Source organism: Triticum urartu, chromosome 3A (assembly GCF_056163025.1).
Source record: "Triticum urartu cultivar PI428250 chromosome 3A, HENAU_Tu73, whole genome shotgun sequence".
Lineage (NCBI taxonomy): Eukaryota > Viridiplantae > Streptophyta > Magnoliopsida > Poales > Poaceae > Triticum > Triticum urartu.
Genome location: NC_141875.1, coordinates 708844221 through 708851646, shown reverse-complemented (window position 1 = coordinate 708851646; position 7426 = coordinate 708844221). Strand labels below are relative to the sequence as shown.

Sequence of the window (7426 nt, the reverse complement as noted above, 5' to 3'; positions counted from 1 at the left end):
AAGTACTAGTAATATGCAAACAATTCAGCATGCAAGCTGGGGTCCTAGGATGAACAACGACATGGATGGATGATCAAGCGGTAAAAATGGTCCGGTTACAACATATACTGGATCGGCAGCTGCACAGCACACTGCCAGACTGGGCCTGCACGACGCCGCCAGCTTCCCCGAAGTGGTGGGTGAATCAGCCTGAGTCGATGACACCCTTCAGGTTCCCATCTCCGCCGGCGCACAATCATTTTCAGTTTCTTCAGAGTCAGACAGCCAGTCCGGTGGCACCAGCATCATCTTGTTCTTGTGCCTGATGCATGGCAAGCAGTCCGTTGATCGATTTCAAGTCGGGCTAACGGTTGCGGATCTTTCGTTCCTTCTACGCTTTCTCAGGTTCTGGCGGTGGCCGTCCAATCCAACTTCCTCCTGTTCGGTTCGGCCAGGAGGCCATGGAAAATCACAAATTCACGATGGATGGATTCAGTCAAACAGAGCTTGCCATCTGCACATGGAACATAACGAGACTTGGTGTTAGAAGTTACTTAGAACATAAACACTCGGCCAATTGATTTCTCTGTCTTGTCTAATACAATCTACATGGAGTTATCCTAGTACTTGTCTGTGGGCAGCTTGCAACAGAAGTTTGTCTAGTGTTAGTATGCAATCAAGAGCTGGGCTATACAAGGTGAAAAACACACAGTTTTGCTAACAGCCTGACATGCTAAAAAGACACTTATTTTGTTTGACCGTGTACACCATCAGCCGTCAGATGATGAAAATTAATGCATATGATCTATTCCCTTCTGGCGTAAACCAGAGCTCCACTCTTCGCAATTCAGAATGGTTGTGGAAAAGTACAGGTAGCTTCAGATGCATAACGACTTTGAAAGGGATAAAGACCGAACACTAGAACAAGGTCAAACACACTTGACTGGGTCCAACGCTTCAGCAACTAATCGTAAGCTTTACTCAACAGGTGCACCTTACATTTTGTAACTTATTTTTTAACCATCAAACTGAACCCGTCAAATCGGAAAAACTGACCGAAACTAGAGTTATAGTACAAGATAAAATAACAGAATAGCATGACTGTGTATTTCTAATATTGATAGAATTGATTAATCAGTCAGTGAACAATGGTGTAGTATCAAAAAATCATACCTTGAGCAGCTAATGAAACTCAGCGAGATGTTCAGGAGAACTGGTAAATGATACTAGTGAAACTATTCCATCATCATATGCCCATCGAATTCCTCTGTTTCAAATATTGATTGTGGATAGGATGTGAATCGTACTGATGAATTCAATATGGGCTGCCTCTTCGTGAAGAAAGCTTTCGGCGAGGAGGATATCACAGTGGTATCTAGCTCTGGCCTAAAGGATGCCGAGCAAATTCCTGATGACTTAAAAGACGCCAACAATGACAAGGAACTGCTTTCATCGTCCCACTCGAGATTATCCCACCATGTTTGCTCCCCTCTTATCCTCTTCAGTTTACCAATTTTCCCCAAAGGTAGTTTCTTAATCTTCGGGCAAGCAAACACATCAATATATTCCAGAGAAGGAAAATCCAATTCAGAATTACATAAGCTATTCAAGCTTTGCAACGAATTCAATTGCAAAATTCTCAGTTGCCGAAATGCCTGAATCGGAGTTTCATATGTTCCTTCCGTGACAATAGCATTCTGTATATCAACTAACTGCTTCATTTTATCACAGCAAGACACATTCAAATGCTCCAGATATGGTAAATTTAAAATGCAGGACAGGTCTACCAATTGATAGGTTCTCCCCACTGTAAGGACACGAAGGTTTTGAAGATGGTCCATACTAATCTTCTCAAGTCGAGGAAGATCCCAAAAGGTCAGGAACTCCAGCCTCGAAAGATGGTCTCCATAACATTTTGTCTTTTTCATAATGCAGAAGTCCTCTAAATCAGAACAGCCCATTACATTCAGAACAAAGATACTTTCCGTTAAAGTGACAGTAAGAGATCTCTCTCCATTCAATTCATATAAACCAAGGCATCTCAAGTGGACTCCAGGTACGTCAAAAAGCCTCTGCAGAGTACTCACTTTCTTTGCCGTTATTCCTAGACTTAAGCAAGATAATTCTTCGACTCTAAACTCATCATAATCCATGTGGTTTGCTGAATCAAAATCTGCTTCGCGGCCGGCATACCTGCTACCATATAGGTTTAAAACTTCTAGCATTGACAAATTTGTAAAAACACTAAAGGGTATCTTCTCCAAGAAATCCATATAGCTCATGTCCAAGAACTTCAACTTTCTTAATAGCCCAATAGCTATAGGCAATAATCTAATGTGTGTTTGCTTCAGTGTGAGATACTGGAGTTCAACCAGCATGCCAATTTGTTCTGGAAGTTCCTTGATGGGAACCCAGGACAAATCCAAGTAGGTCACAGATGACATGCTCTCTAAAAAAGAACGTGGTATGACCTTGAGCCGAAAATTCTGTTGTAGTGACAGAAACTGGAGGTTTGGACAGTTCAAGGCCCGAGGAAGTTCGGTGATGTAATTGCACATTAGAGATATCTTTCTGCCTCTAAATGTTTCGATGTCCCTATTAGAAATGTTATAAAGTCCTACCCCGGCTTGAACAAACCATTTCATGTGCTCTTTACTGCAATCAGAAGATATCGACAGTGACATGTCCCGGATAATGTCATGTACTCTCACCTCACTATCTTCCAAGTAGCCGGTTTCCAGCAAGCACACATCCTTCAAGTACTCAATAATGGAGTAACCCTTGTTGTATCCTTCCTCCATGGTATCATACTATGTCAAACCCATCCCCATCCAACAGTCTATGAGTTCAACTTTCCAAATTGAGTAATCTTCAGGCCACAAAGAACAACATAAGAAGCATTCTTTGATCTGTTTATTCTGCAGATAATCATAACTTATCTTTAACCTATTGTATAGGTGGCTAACATTCCCCATATTTGGGATCTCATGAATGCGAGACTTCTTCAGAAATGACAAAGCAAGTGCCCATTCATGATAAGACTTCTTTGAAGACATTGCACGGCCGATAGTTATGAGAGCAAGGGGCAAGCCCCCACATTCTTCTGCAACTACATGTGCTAACTTTTCGATCCTAGGATCTGAATTAATGGTTTCTTCTGTTGCTTTTTCTTTGAACAATTTCCAAGCTTTTTCTTGGTCCAAGCATTCCAGGAAAACCCTGTTGTGAGCATCCATATTTGCACAAACACTCTCATATCGTGTTGCCAGAACTACCTTCTGTTTATTCAGGCCACTAGGATATGGAATACCAGCTTCTGCTAGACCCAAATAATTCCATAAATCATCTAGCAGGAGCAAGAACTTCTTCTGCCTTAAGAAACTTAACATGACTGAAGCCCGTGTTTCAATGCTGGAGCCTGGTTTCAGGAAGAGACCAATCTTTTCAGAGATGTCTGCTTGGAGCTGCCCTATTCCACACGCCTTAGACGCCACAACATATATAACAAGGTCGTATCCATAGTCTTCTTCAATCACACCCAAAAAGTGATTGTTGATTTTCCTGAGCAGAGTGGTCTTACCAACTCCTCCCATTCCCCATATCCCTACAATTCCAACTCTGTCATCTTTGAGGTACTGGAGGACTCTGCTTAAGTTACAGTCTGTTTCTTGTACTGAAGGCACAGTGGGCATTTCTTGCACGCAACATGGTGGAACCTCAATCGACACCTGCTTGAAGGATCCCTTTTCATGCAACATCTCAGCTTCCTTGAGTTTCTTCGCAGCCTGCACGCCGGTTTCATAATTTGACCAATAACTGAAAGACTGGGCACTTCTCTTCCTCTGCCCGTGTTTCATCTCATTCACTTCACTTTCTATTGCTGCCACCTTTTCTAGCCATTCTGTAACTTCAGGGTTACATGTTTCTTGCTTCCTTTCGGAGTTCATAAGACGGATTTGGATTTCTTGCTTCCTGGCTTCTACTCCCTCCGTTTCAAATTACTTGTCTTAGATTTGTCTAGATACGGAGGTATCTACCACTAAAATGAGTCTAGATACATCCGTATCTAGACAAATTCAAGACAAGTAATTCGGAACGGAGGGAGTAGATTCCTTATAGTGCTGTCCAGCTTGCCAATATTTTCTTCCTTTTCTATTAAGTATCTCATACGTGTAATCACAGGATTCCATAAGTGGGATGCCAAAGTACCTGTTACGAAATCAATGAGCATAAAAACAGCCATGTTTTCACCAGCTGATGATCCTTATGTTGGCAACAACATAAAGAAATGTGAACTACAAAGCCCGTCAAGCGTCAAGACTAGAACCTGCAGGTGAGATTGCGATCAGATCAATGAACTCTACTAATCACACACGTTCAGTAGAAAATAACATATCAATCAGCTGAAACTTCGCAGTATGCACCGGTGACCCAGCCCTTGTGTTCCTGCTACGCAGAGATTACATAAACAGTGAGGTAAATCACACAATACTCTGTGCTATTCGGTTTTTTCTCCTTCTAACTAATGGTAAAAAAACACTCATATATTCAAATGGAACTACTTCAGGCTTTCCTTATATTCAAATGGAACTACTTCTATTCACAAAAAAAGGGAACTACTTCAATTTTCGTGTAGAAGTGACTCGACCTGGAATATAAGCTGACATAAGAAATTACTACTTGTTTCTCTCATAAGAATGTTCAAATTTAATTGAGTAGGCATACGACTGTTCGAGTTTCTCATATGGAGATAGTACAGTTGGAAACAAGACTGACACAGATTGAGGAAAAAACGCATACACATGGCAAGAAAAAACGCATACACACTTCTGCTCGATACTTATGACGACGCCGATACTTCTCGGCATGCCGTCCGCCGCCATGCTGCTGCTCAGGTCCGGCCACCTGCGTCGGAAACGCTTTGTGTGCCTCGCACCTCTCGGACTGGCATCCCGCTTGACCGCCGCAGGAGGTGAGCTGCATTAGCACCATCGACGCGCGCATCCGGCTGCCCGAGATCACGCTCTGCTACGCCAGGCCCGCATCCTCTTCCTCCCAGCGAGCGGCGGCCATGCCCCATGCGGACGTTGTTCCTGATGAGCATCTCCAGCATGTCGGGGCTGCTGGACGACGGCGGCGGCGAGATCTCGTCGTCTCTGAGCTCTGCCGTACGCCGTTGCGGCCGAGATGGCTTGGGGCTCCGATGCCGGCCGCGTTTCTCGCTGGTCTGCGTGGTCGCAGCCGCCACCCGGTACTGGCCGAGGTCGAAGGAGCTCCAGTTCTTGCGTCGGCCACGGGCCCTACTAATGGTCGTTGTGGGCATCTTCTTCTCGTTCCGGCCTGGCATCTGGAGGTGGAGAAGGACGAGGATGAGCCGACGGAGGCGTCGCGCGAGTAGCCCGGCACGGGGAGGAGTCGGAGCAGCTCGGAGCCCTTGAGCACGTACGCGGCACTGCTGGCGGGGTGCATGGGGTCGTCGACGGTGAGGTCGTGCCAGACGTAGACCAGCAGTAGACATCCGCCATGCCGGCGCCCCGGAGCACAGTCAGCCTAGTCAGCGAGAAGAGCACGGTCTGGGCCCAAACCACTCAAAATCAAGTCTAAAACCACCTTAGGGGGAAATTGATCCGGTTTTAAATATTTGAGAGGCTGATTGATCCGGTATTAGAGTTGAGGGGGAAATTGGTCCATCAGAAAGGATTTCGGGGGGAAAACAATACTTTCCTCTTCTAAAATAGTAAAATTGTAGCTCGGGCTTCTAGAGTGAGCCAGGGAGGGGGCAACTTATTTCCACACACCATAAGCCTCAAAAGAACCGGCCCTCAGGCTTGCAATTATACCCTAGTTTTTTATTTTTAAAAATAAAATGAAAACAAACAAAATGAAGTTGAAATAATAGTGTTTTAGCACAGAATGATACTGGTTTCCCATTTCCATCTTCATGGTGCTCACTATTTTGTTTCTTGAGACTTGAGAGGCATGCCACATGCATGCATGTCAGTGTCCTATTTATTCCACTTGGCCACTATCTTATTTTCTCTCTTGCATTAGGTAAGTTCTAAATGAATATGCCTAAAAAGGACTCTAACACCTAACTTGCACTACCGAGGGTGTTTGTACACTTGGCGGAGCATTATTCTTGAGAGAGATCTTTTGCGACAGGGTTTAATCTGGAGGATAGGCTATCGGAAAAAGGTCAACATATATCATGATAGTTGGATCTCAAGAGCTGGCTGTTGATACCTCGAAGAAGGATCACATCAACACTAAGAGACTTGTGATGACAACGTTGATCAAGACAAGTCATCTCCTACAAGACAAGCGCTTGCCTTTCTAACAATTAGTTTACTTCCTCAAACATATTGTCAACACCCTTCAACTCCCTATTCAAAATCTTGAGGTGATGAATAGGGATGATAAGGTGCCGAAAAAATCTTCAAGTGAGCAAGTTGAATTAGTAGGACGATATGATGTTGGGCTTGGATCCACCCACTTTAATCTAATCCGTGTTTCTTCCACAACCTCTTCATTGCTACTGTATAAAAATTATATAACGGTGTATAAACATAGTATAAATATAAATAAATGAAATATGCTCTAATAGTAGTGGTGCGGGCTAAGGACACGCGCTACTGCTATTTAGTAGTAGTGCGGGCCAAACTCAACACTACTGCTAACACCAGTAGCGGTAGCGCAGGGTCCATGGGATCTTTGGCTTCCTCTCCATGATACTCGATGTGGTTTATTGTTTGATAAAGGATTTAAAGGCATTAACTGATTAAAAGTGAAACGTGTATTCACGTTCTCATATCCGAGTCATATTTCAGATCAATGTTTTATAACTAGCTACAAACTTAGATAACATTTCTTTTTGACTGACACCATCTATTTGAGGACGGATGTAGTAACTTGCTCTAACTTTGCCATGTCTTGATGTCCTTAATTCCAAGCCAATGTGCAATATACCTTTTTATATTGGTACTGTCGGATCCGCCGCGGGGTGGCCTTGAGCCGACCGGCGGCGCGTGGAGGGACTGATGAGGAGACGTCAGATCTCCACCGGTTTACCGACGTCAGCGTTCGTCTTCGTGGCGAGACTCCGCTCGGTTCCAGCCAACTGCGAGAACTAGACGACGTGGCTTTCGGTGAAAATCGCGCCTGACTGCGGTCATGGCGGACGATGGCGGCATCTCGGACGTCGTTCCTTTCTCGAGGCATCGTCGTTGCAGGTCACGTCAACTTGGTCGGAAGGTTCTGGGAGAAACCCTAGACCTGGATATACCGGATCGGACAATGACGACTTTTTGATGTCGTTCTCCTTCCTGGGGGCATCATTTTGGAGCAAGTGTTGGCTGGAGGGGACAAGAGGAGGAGCGGCGTGGTATCTGACACGTCGACAACAGCGGGTCTCAACGGCATGGAGCAGCGGAGTGTCGCCGGTGGGCAT

The 7426-nt window shown here is 44.7% G+C and overlaps 2 pseudogenes; both read right to left on the bottom strand.

Moving 5' to 3' along the window:
• Nucleotides 1-1214: 1214 nt before the first annotated feature.
• On the bottom strand, nucleotides 1215-4222 carry LOC125549358 (putative disease resistance protein At1g61300; annotated as a pseudogene).
• Nucleotides 4223-4374: 152 nt separating this feature from the next.
• LOC125547268 (protein SOSEKI 5-like) lies at nucleotides 4375-7426 on the bottom strand (annotated as a pseudogene).